The sequence below is a fragment of the Protopterus annectens genome, chromosome 12.part0 (genome assembly GCF_019279795.1).
Source record: "Protopterus annectens isolate FY-2018-M chromosome 12.part0, PAN1.0, whole genome shotgun sequence".
Classification (NCBI taxonomy): Eukaryota; Metazoa; Chordata; order Ceratodontiformes; family Protopteridae; genus Protopterus; species Protopterus annectens.
Window position 1 is genome coordinate 401,068,142 of NC_056746.1, and position 11,853 is coordinate 401,079,994.

General features: G+C 36.8%; 1 protein-coding gene across 1 annotated transcript in view; it reads right to left on the reverse strand.

The window, feature by feature from the left end:
• Positions 1–11,853, reverse strand: part of LOC122816603 (cytochrome P450 3A56-like) — a 262,199-nt gene that overhangs the window by 234,415 nt on the left and 15,931 nt on the right. The window lies entirely within an intron of this gene.

Consider the following 11,853-nt stretch of genomic DNA (forward strand, 5'->3'; position numbering starts at 1 on the left):
ACACACACACACACACACACACACATATACAAACATATACCTGCCTTGTAACTATATTTTTTTCCTGAGAAATCTGACAGTTGTTTTTTTCTGATAATTGTCTTTTTTCACTTGTCAATATAAATATACTGTGATGAAGTTTTACTCCCTGGGCCTCCACTGAAAATGAACATTTTCCAGTTGGACTTTCACAGTCAACAAAGACAAGCAAACAAATAAATAAATAAATTCATTACTTGAGAGGGTGGTTGTTAACAATTGTTTGCCTGCTCTACTATAGGAGCAACGTGCGCCTGCTTAAAGTTTACTCCTTTTTATGTTGAGGCTACAGTGCTCCAGAGAAAAAATAGAACTTTTTTTTAAATTTTAGTGATGGCTCATTTACCAATATAAAGTGATCTTGGAGTAAAAAAAACATTAAAGTAGGGAGTTGGGATCAATTACTTAGATAAAAAAAAATACTGTTTTATTGATTTATTTTGCTTGCTACACTTACATCAACACTTTACATCTCTGAGTACATATGTGTACTCAAGCTGTAAAATGTTATTGTTTTGCAACTGATTATGTAAGACTTGAGCACAGTAAGTTCAATATGATATAACATATCCACAAGCAAGAAAGATACTGGAAGCATTAGTTTGGGGCTTAGTTACCAAGAGGAAGTGGTAAATCTAAATAACTGCTTTAGCCAGAGTATTGTTTACAGGAAAATGCTGTCAAACTGTGTGCAAAATAAGATGAAAAGTACTATAACAGTGTTAAACAGAAAATTATAATTCAAAAGGAGTCTGACAATTATGACTTAACAGCATTCTAGTTGAAATTCCAAGGAACACAGCTGCAGTCCTCAGAAAAGTGAATCTAGAAATGTCAATATGGGAATATATATTCTAAGTCCAAGGTTGTGGCACCTTTGACTCTTCTCTTTTCTTTGCGGTACATTGAGACTGGAATTACTGTATATAAATAGAAGGGAGTGGAGGTTACGCAACAGCCCTCAACATCCTGAGCTTCAGGTAATTGCCATTTGAGAAATCTAACTTTGTCCACCAGTAGGACAGATTAAAACAAAGAGTGAGAAGGTCACACTGAAAAAACAATCAGTAAAAACTGAATGAAAACTCCAGCCAAGCTAGAACTTCCAATGAGTGACCTCCCAAACACCTCCTGTAACAGAGGCACATGGGATATATGCAAATGGCCCTTATGAACATCAGGTGTTTCAGCTATATGGTGATTCTGATTGCCCATGACTTTTACATTTGAAGTCCATAGCTAGTGGGGTTTGGCTTTATTGGCCTGAAACTGTACATTAAAATGACTTCAAACGTAAAGGTACAAGCCATTTACTACTTGAGTACACTATAGATTTCATTTAATGGAAGCTGTGCAAGGGATGGATGACTATTAAAATAAAACAGACTGATTAAAAAAAAATAAGACTCTACACATTCAATTCATTCTTAAAATTATACTATGGTATTACTGTACAATATTACAATACATGCACAGAAAACACCATTAGCTATAATAGTAAAGTATTCCAAAGAAGAGGCACCATGATGTAGGCAACTGCTGATGCCACAGTTCCGCTGACCATGAAATATCCTATACAGTGTACATGCCAGTTGTGACACATCCTATATAATGAACCTGACGACCATGACACATCCTATATAATGAACCTGATGACCATGATACATCCTATATAATGAACCTGAAGACCCTGACGCATCCTATAAAATGAACATGCTGACTATGATACATCCTATATAATGAACCTGATGACCATGATACATCCTATATAATGAACCTGATGACCATGATACATCCTATATAATGAACCTGATTACCATGATACAGCCTATATAATGAAACTGATGACCATGATACAGCTTATATAATGAACCTGATGACAATGATACAGCCTATATAATGAACCTGATGACCATGATCCAGCCTATATAATGAACCTGACGATAATGATACAGCCTATATAATGAACCTGACGACCATGAATACATCCTATATATTGAACCTGACGACCATGATACAGCCTATATAATGACCATGATGCAGCCTATATAATGAACATGACGACGATACCTCATATATAATGAACCTGACGACCATGATACAGCCTATATAATGAACCTGATTACCATGATATGGCCTATATAATGAACATGCCAACCACAAAACATCCTATATAATGAACACACTGACTGCAAAAATCCTATATAATGAACATGCCGACCATGAAACATCCTATATAATGAACCTGACAACCATGATACATCCTATATAATGAACCTGATTACCATGACACATTTAATATAACAAACCTGATTACCATGATGCAGCCTATATAATGAACCTGATGAACATGATACAGCCTATATAATGAACCTGATGACCATGATACATCCTATATAATGAACCTAATGACCATGACACATCCTATATAATGAACCTGATGACCATGATACAGCCTATATAATGAACATGATGACCATGATACAGCCTATATAATGAACAAGATGACCATGAAACAGCCTATATAATGAACCTGACGACAATGATACAGCCTATATAATGAACCTATCGACAATGATACAGCCTATATAATGAACATGATGACCGTGACACAGCCTATATAATGAACCCGATGACCATGACACAGCCTATATAATGAACCTGATGACCATGATACAGCCTATATAATGAACCTGATGACCATGATACATCCTATATAATGAACCTGATTACCATGACACAGCCTATATAATGACAGCCTATATAATGAACCTGATGACCATGATACATCCTATATAATGAACCTGATTACCATGACACATCCTATATAATGAACCTGATGACCATGATGCAGCCTATATAATGAACCTGACGACCATGATATAGCCTATATAATGAACCTGATGACCATGATACAGCCTATATAATGAACCTGACGACCATGATGCATTATATATAATGAAACTGACGACCATGATACATCCTATATAATGAACCTGACGACCATGATACAGCCTATATAATGAACCTGATGACCATGATACAGCCTATAAAATGAACCTGATGACCTTGATACAGCCTGTATAATGAACCTGATGACCATGATACAGCCTATATAATGAACTTGATGACTATGATACAGCCTATATAATGAACCTGATGACAATGATACAGCCTATATAATGAACCTGATGACCATGATACATCCTATATAATGAACCTGATACAGCCTATATAATGAACCTGATGACCATGATACATCCTATATAATGAACCTGATTACCATGACACATCCTATATAATGAACCTGATTACCATGATACAGCCTATATAATGAACCCGATGACCATGATACAGCCTATATAATGAACCTGATGACCATGATACAGCCTATATAATGAACCTGATGACCATGATACAGCCTATATAATGAACCTGACAACCATGATACATCCTATATAATGAACCTGATGACCATGATACAGCCTATATAATGAACCTGATGACCATGATACAGCCTATATAATGAACCTGACAACCATGATACATCCTATATAATGAACCTGATGACCATGATACAGCCTATATAATGAACCTGACAACCATGATACATCCTATATAATGAACCTGATTACCATGACACATTCTATATAACAAACCTGATTACCATGATGCAGCCTATATAATGAACCTGATGACCTTGATACAGCCTATATAATGAACCTGATGACCATGATATGGCCTATATAATGAACATGATGACCATGATACGGCCTATACAATGAACATGCCAACCACAAAACATCCTATATAGTGAACACACTGACCGCAAAAATCCTATATAATGAACATGCCGACCATGAAACATCCTATATAATGAACGCATCGTGTCACAAGAAAAACTGAATTACTTAATTGACATTACTGACTCAGATAATAATAAATTCAGACTTGTGTACAGGTATATCACAGCTGCTGCCTCAACATTAACTTCCACTTTCATACTTGACTTTTAATTTTGTATTTAAAATAGCAATTTGTTACCATGCCAACTTAAAAAACTCATTATGCGAATTTTGCTTGACAGATGCCATAAAGAATCCTGTGTCTCTTTGAGAACCAAAGTAGTTTTATGATGCAGTGAGTACTCACTGTCAAGAGATGTATCAAATGTGCACACTATCTCCATATTAGATTATAGGAGCATAAAAACTTTGAACACTTTCACTTCAAAGTGTTAGCTTTCTGCAAAAACACAGTGTACATATTCCATATTTTTCCTTCACAAATGTTACTTACATGTAATTGTCTAAGTGTAATTATACAATTTATAGTGGTCTGTAGTTTTCATTACTAAACCTTCTAGAACTAGAATACCTTTTAACTGCAGCATTAGTTCTCATTATAAGAACTCCAATATTGTAAGGTTCTACATTTAACCTTTGTGTATTACTTGTTTTATTCTTGGTTAGATGACTTCTTTTAGCTGCAAGGTTGCTGCAGTTTTTATTTTCATTTTGTTTGATGTTAGTATGCTACCAGTTATGATGCTATTTATTTAGTTAAAAGGAATAAGGATTATGGCAAAGGGCTGATCAGCAAACATACATAGAGTACAAACCTTGGAAGATGGCCAGATGGAAAAAGGTTTATATCAGCATATAATTAGTAACTATGGAGCCTTATCTCATAGAACAATGTTGTGCAACTTCTTTTCTTTAAAGAATTGTTAATCACAGCAGATACTATATACTGTATCCCTAACATCCTGGTTCAAACTCCACTTTGTTTATTACTGTAATAAAACTATTATGTTTATTACAAATGGACTTTGGCAAGTTTTCATAATGAGGACCAAGTGATAAGGCTAGCCATTTTCCAGAGCTGTAAAGTGTAAGTAAGACAATAAGCTTTAGCTGTTGAATCTGTAATGATTATATCTATGCCTGACACTGAACTATGCTGCGCAGCTAATTTATACTTTCATACCTGTTATGAATTTAAATTCATATGTTGTGCCAAACAAAAACTTTAATCTCAAAAAATGAAGTCGTTGATGACTTTCATGAACATTTAAATCTAAACATTTAGTACAGTCTGATAAAGATGTAAACAAAAACCTAAACAATTTTTTTAGTTTGCAGCTGAAGAATTTAAGCGGGGGAGGGGCATGGGCGAAGTACTGGTAGGAGTCATATGTACAGGTCTAAGGTCACACTGCATGCAGACTTTGAAACCAGCAGAGATTATTAGCCACTCCTTTATGCAACTTTAGAAATAAGGAAGGGTTAAGCGTAGGTCAGCAGAGGATTATATGGGATAAAGGTTATGCAGGTAGTTCAGAAAAAATGAAAGAATGGATGAGGCAGCCAACTGCATGTGTGCATCTGCGGAATTTTGTCAAGACAGAACAAAGGAAGGAAAAATGGACGTAGCATTTGCATGCCTGGCTTCATTCCATATTGTGACTAGATCATGGAACTCTCCATCTGGACATTACATCATCAAAAAAGGAAACAAAGGCTCACGTATTTAGAGATTTTTTTGCAAGATTGGGAAACATGGGGTAGGGTGTGAAGGAAAGGAATTAAAGGAAAGAAAATTCACCTGAAATTATTCAAGTTTTTTTACATGTTATATATGCCAGCTAAAATAACCAAATCCTATGACAAGTGGAAGAAAAGCTTGGAGAAGAACTTGGGGGTAAGAGCAGTGGCAGAGACTGTAATAAAGGGTTGTTTAATTATGCAGCAGAAAGCAGGAATGGAGGGGGACACAACTGGCCAGTCACAGAAGACTGGGAAATGTACAGAAGCTAAATGAATACTTTGCTTCAGACTTCATAAAGGAAAGCAAAGAGAGGGTGCCATGCTATGAGATTCAGGGTAAGGTGAGTATAACAGTGGCTAAAAAACATGATAGCGAGGGAGAAGGTTGAAAGGAAATTGGTATCCCATATTCAGAATAATGTAAATGGATAAGATGAGCGGTTCCCAGAGTCCTCAGAAAGCAGAGAAGCCTGCTGACAGAAGTATCCAAAAGATCCAGAAATACCCAAACAGACCAGGTTGTCTGGCAGTTGGTGTTGAATATTAAGGCTCTGAGCTGTTACTAAGCTATTTCCTGTAACCAAGGACACATGGTTTGATTCCTTCCACTTCATTTACCTACTGTATGATCCCGAGCAAGAAACTAATATATCAGTATACCTTAGTATAGACTATTTTAACCAAAGTTAGTCAGCTTAAAAGTCAAACTCTAAACTAGGATCTCAGATCCTAACTTTATATGTAACTTTAATCTAAATCCAAAAGTCAAATAAATGTGGGACTAAAACAACACTAGCTGTAATTCCATAATCACATTTATAACTTAATCTGTAACTCTAACCCTTGATGTAATGTAACATTTGACTCTAATTAGAAATGCACCTTTTGCTAACTTCTGACTTGTTAAAATACCAATACTGGATGTGCTCTAATCTGTGATACCAAACCACTACATTAAAATATATAGCAGGAACAACATAACAACACAAATAGGCCAGGCTCAGCTGCACAGGGGTATTAAAGCCCTGACTATGACTCATATGGCCCAAATTCATGTACAGGCTCAGACACAGGAAGAACTGGGCAGAGGAAGATGGAAATTCATAACCAACACCAGCTTTCTCATTCTGGGAGGGACAGAAAGAGGTGGTTTCTGTTCAGCTGATCACCATCACACAACTAGAGGCTTGTAGGGTACCAAAACAGCCAGAATTAGGGACACAAGCTTGATATTACCAAGTCAGTGACATTAGAATTTGCTGTCATATGTTCAGAAGAGCACATGCCCCCATGTACATGGGGACAGTGCTGAATGCCCATGCAGTCATGTGGATGCTACCTAGGAATGGGGGTTATGGCCTTAAAAGACACACTCACCTACCTGTATTAATGAGTTCTTTGTGGATCCTCAGAGAGATAAAAAAAGTGGAAGCAGGGGGTGAGCTATTCAGTGGGCTTTAAGGCTGCAAGAGAGGGATGATGGTGATATTGGTCCCCTCTCTAGTGGACCCTTAGGATGCAGGTCATGATAGTCTGTGATGGGGGACTGGCAAAACACTCCATTGGTAAAAGTCCGCTACACAAGCTGATGGTCTATGAACAACTGCAGGTAAAGTTACTGTTATGCTAGACTGGATGACAGCTCCCTCTGATTGGTTGTCACCAGAGTCCCTTTCTATTTTGACAATGAAATGGAATGAATATGTGAAACTAATTAGAGATAGGGTGATGGTTAGTAGCTGGGGAAACAAAAATATTCAAAGAAAAAAGTGGCACAGAAAGGCCCATTTTGTAACTGTCTAGGGTGGACTGTGCGGAAAATAATGGAGAATCTACAGGAAAAGAGCTTCCACCTATTTTATTGAGTATTACATCCCCCCCCCCCCCTTGCTGTTCTGGCATTGCACTATACTAACAATCAAAACGGCACTCCTGCACGAAAGGCAAATGCACGGCTCATAAAAGCAATATAAAGTCCCAGTAAAGAAAGAGACAGCATATTGTGTACAGAATCACTTTTATTAAAACAGAATCATCAGACCGGTTTCAGCCGGAGTAATGTCACAGCCTTCCTCAGTGCAAAAAGAAAAAGAAATGAAATTTAATTAAACAATAAATACACTCATCTCAAGGCTGATTGGTCCATCCTAGAATTGTTCATTCAAACCAGGAGGGAACAACCCACCCAGTTTCATAATCCACTTTTTCTCTTTATTATTTAAAATGGAGTGCCATCCAGTTTTATTGGATTTATTGCCCTTTACAATGTCAATAATCAGAAATGAAAACCTGACAGTAGGATGTATCAAATGGTGTTTGTAAAGTGCATTGGAAGACTTTTTATTTTTTATGTTACTAATGTGTTCCGAAATTCTTATTCTGAATGGGCGAGAAGTCTGACCAATGTAAAAGGAACCACAGGTACATGTAGCTTGATATACTAACCAATCAGTACTACAATTGGCAAAAAAATTAATTTCATAAACTGAAGAACTGTTACAACTGGAAAACTGTTTGGATTTTACCACCTTGTCACAGTGGATACAATGTCCACATGGATGACAGCCAACTAATGGATCCCCCATAATGGTAGTTTGTATGTATTGAGAAGGTTGATAGATGGACCCATGTTTGTAATGATTAAAGAAGGAAGCAAGGTTATTACCTTTCCAGTATGAAAATTGACATCTTTCAGGTATAATTTGAGTTAGCTCATCATCGTATTGTAAACTGTTCCAATGTCTCTTGACGCTTTCAATTAAATTCACCGTGTTCCTGGCATATGTTGTAACCAGCCCTATGGGTTGCATTGTTGTGACATTATGATCCTTGTACCTCAAGAATTCTTCCCTGTTGGTTGAATTAACTAAATTACTTGCCTGCAACACATAACCCATACCATAACCCCTGGCTTTGAATCTGCTGATAAGATCCTTCCTATGACTCTGAAATGAAGAATCATCTGAACAAATTCATTTGGTTCTAATAAATTGTGATTTGAGGATGTTACGGGCTATATGTGGAGGATGAAAACTGGACGCGTGGAGGATGGTATTATATTGGGGATATTTTCTGAATACTTCAGTGCCCAGCGTGTGGTCTGATAATCTGTTGATAGTCACATCCAAAAATGTAATACTATTTAGATCATAATGAATAGTAAATTGCAATCCCCAAGGGTTCTTATTTAGGTAAGATATGAATTCATGTAGCATATCAACCTCTCCTTTCCATACCATCCAGCAGTCGTCTAAAAAGCATCTCCAAATATCAATGTATTTTAAGTAAATATTATTCCCATGATCTGTTTTTCCTCAAAAGCCATAAACAAATCCTTATAAATGGGGGCAAAAGAAGCCCCCATTGCTGTACCCTTTTTCTGTAAATAACAGGTGTCCTGATAGAAAAATACATTGCTGCTAAGAACATGTCCTGCTAGCTGTACCAAAAAAGAATTGAAGTCAGAGTCATATAGATTGGCCACCTCCAGCCAATATTTAAGCACCTCCAAACCGGATTCATGTGGAATGTTAGTATATAAAGTGCACACATCAAGTGTGCACATCAACCAATCAGGTTCTAATTGACTGTCTGAAATGATTTGCAGGAAGTTGGTAGCGTCCTGTAATCGAGACCGAACTAGATGGAGGAGGGGCTTTAGATGTTTAGTCAGGTAAAGAGATAATGGTTCTGTAATATAACCTTTACCTGATACCTTTACATCTAAATAATCTGGAACAACAACTTAAAAGCAGAAAAATTAAGAAATTTAAGAGGGATCAGGGTGATTACCAGCAGGGTAATCCCTTTTCAAATAATTCCAAGCATGTGAGATTCACTCCTTCATTATCCAAGACTCCAAAGAGAAAGAGACCACGCTCTATACTGAGAAAATCTGGTCATGGCACTGGGTCCTCGACTGAGGACATTTCTTCTTGTACAGATAACGAATTCCAATCAGTACCAAGTTCACCATCACCAAAAAGAACAACATTATCTGTCCCTTTAGGCCCAGGTACCAGCGGGGGGGACCTAAACACAGGAGGCATAGACAATATTCAGAGTTTTTTGAAAATGGCTATACAGAATTAGTGGAAGATCATAACAAGAATGTTTTAAACTTATCTGATTTTGTACTATCTCCAGCCCATTTATCTGTACTTAATAAGGCTTGACTTTTATTCCGGGTTTCATGGTGTCTGGGGAAATGTTTGCTCAGGATTTAATATCTTTTTGTAGAACATTAAACTTAAGACTGTTTTTTCGCAATGATGATAATGATGGTATGGATGATAAGTTTGTGTATCACAAATCATCTTTTACTCCACCTATGCATCCTTTGGTACATCAGTTCCAGAATAGCGTACTCAAAGATCTGCATTTTTCCAGGTCAGAGATACAGTATAAATCAAATAATGTAACTATTGTGGAAAAACAAGCTATTCTGGAACGAAAAAACAACAAGAATATTGTCATTGTTTCAGCTGACAAAGGTGGAGCTGTGGTTGTGTTAAATTGGAAAGATTATGATCATGAAGCCAAAAGGCAGTTATCTGATGGTAGATATTATTTTGAGATGCTATCAATCCTATTCATCGTTTCAAAAAATCAATTGATGAATTTTTAGTTCAGGCCAGGGATGAAGCAATTATCACCAATGATATTATGCATCAACTAATAATTCAGGACCCGGCCAACCAATATATCTACTTTTTGCCAAAAATTCACAAAAATCCCATACATCCACCGGGCAGACCAATTGTTTCAGGTAAAGGTTATATTACATAACCATTATCTCTTTACCTGACTAAACATCTAAAGCTCCTCCTCCATCTAGTTCGGCCTCGATTACAGGACACTACCAACTTCCTGCAAATCATTTCAGACAGTCAATTAGAACTTGATTGGTTGATGTCCACACTTGATGTGTGCACTTTATATACTAACATTCCACATGAATCCTGTTTGGAGGCGCTTAAATATTGGCTGGAGGTGGCCAATCTATATGACTCTGACTTCAATTCTTTTTTGGTACAGCTAGCAGGACATGTTATTAGCAGCAATGTATTTTTCTATCAGGACACCTGTTATTTACAAACAAAGGGTACAGCAATGGGGGCTTCTTTTGCCCCCATTTATGCTGATTTGCTTATGGCTTTTGTGGAAAAACAGCTTATTTATGATCATGGGAATAGTATTTACTTAGAATACATTGATATTTGGAGACGCTTTTTAGACGACTGCTGGATGGTATGGAAAGGAGAGGTTGATATGCTACATGAATTCATATCTTACCTAAATAAGAACCCTTGGGGATTGCAATTTACTATTCATTATGATCTAAATAGTATTACATTTTTGGATGTGACTATCAACAGATTATCAGACCACACGCTGGGCACTGAAGTATTCAGAAAATATCCCCAATATAATACCATCCTCCACACATCCAGTTTTCATCCTCCACATATAGCTCGTAACATCCCCAAATCACAATTTATTAGAACCAAACGAATTTGTTCAGATGATTCTTCATTTCAGAGTCATAGGAAGGATCTTATCAGCAGATACAAAGCCAGGGGTTATGGTATGGGTTATGTGTTGCAGGCAAGTAATTTGGTTAATTCAACCAACAGGGAAGAATTCTTGAGGTACAAGGATCATAATGTCACAACAATGCAACCCATAGGGCTGGTTACAACATATGCCAGGAACACGGTGAATTTAACTGAAAGCGTCAAGAGACATTGGAACAGTTTACAATACGATGATGAGCTATCTCAAATTATACCTGAAAGATGTAAATTTTCATACCGGAAAGGTAAAAACCTTGCTTCCTGCTTTAATCATTACAAACATGGGTCCATCTATCAACCTTCTCAACACATACAAGCTACCATTATGGGGGATCCATTAGTTGGCCGTCATCCATGTGGACATTGTATCCACTGTGACAAGGTGGTAAAATCCAAAGAGTTTTCCTGTCGTAACAGTTCTTCAGTTTATGAAATTAATTTTTTTGCCAATTGTAGTACTGATTGGTTAGTATATCAAGCTACATGTACCTGTGGTTCCTTTTACATTGGCCAGACTTCTCGCCCATTCAGAATAAGAATTTCGGAACACATTAGTAACATAAAAAATAAAAAGTCTTCCAATGCACTTTACAAACACCATTTGATACATCCTACTGCCAGGTTTTCATTTCTGATTATTGACATTGTAAAGGGCAATAAATCCAATAAAATTGGATGGCACTCCATTT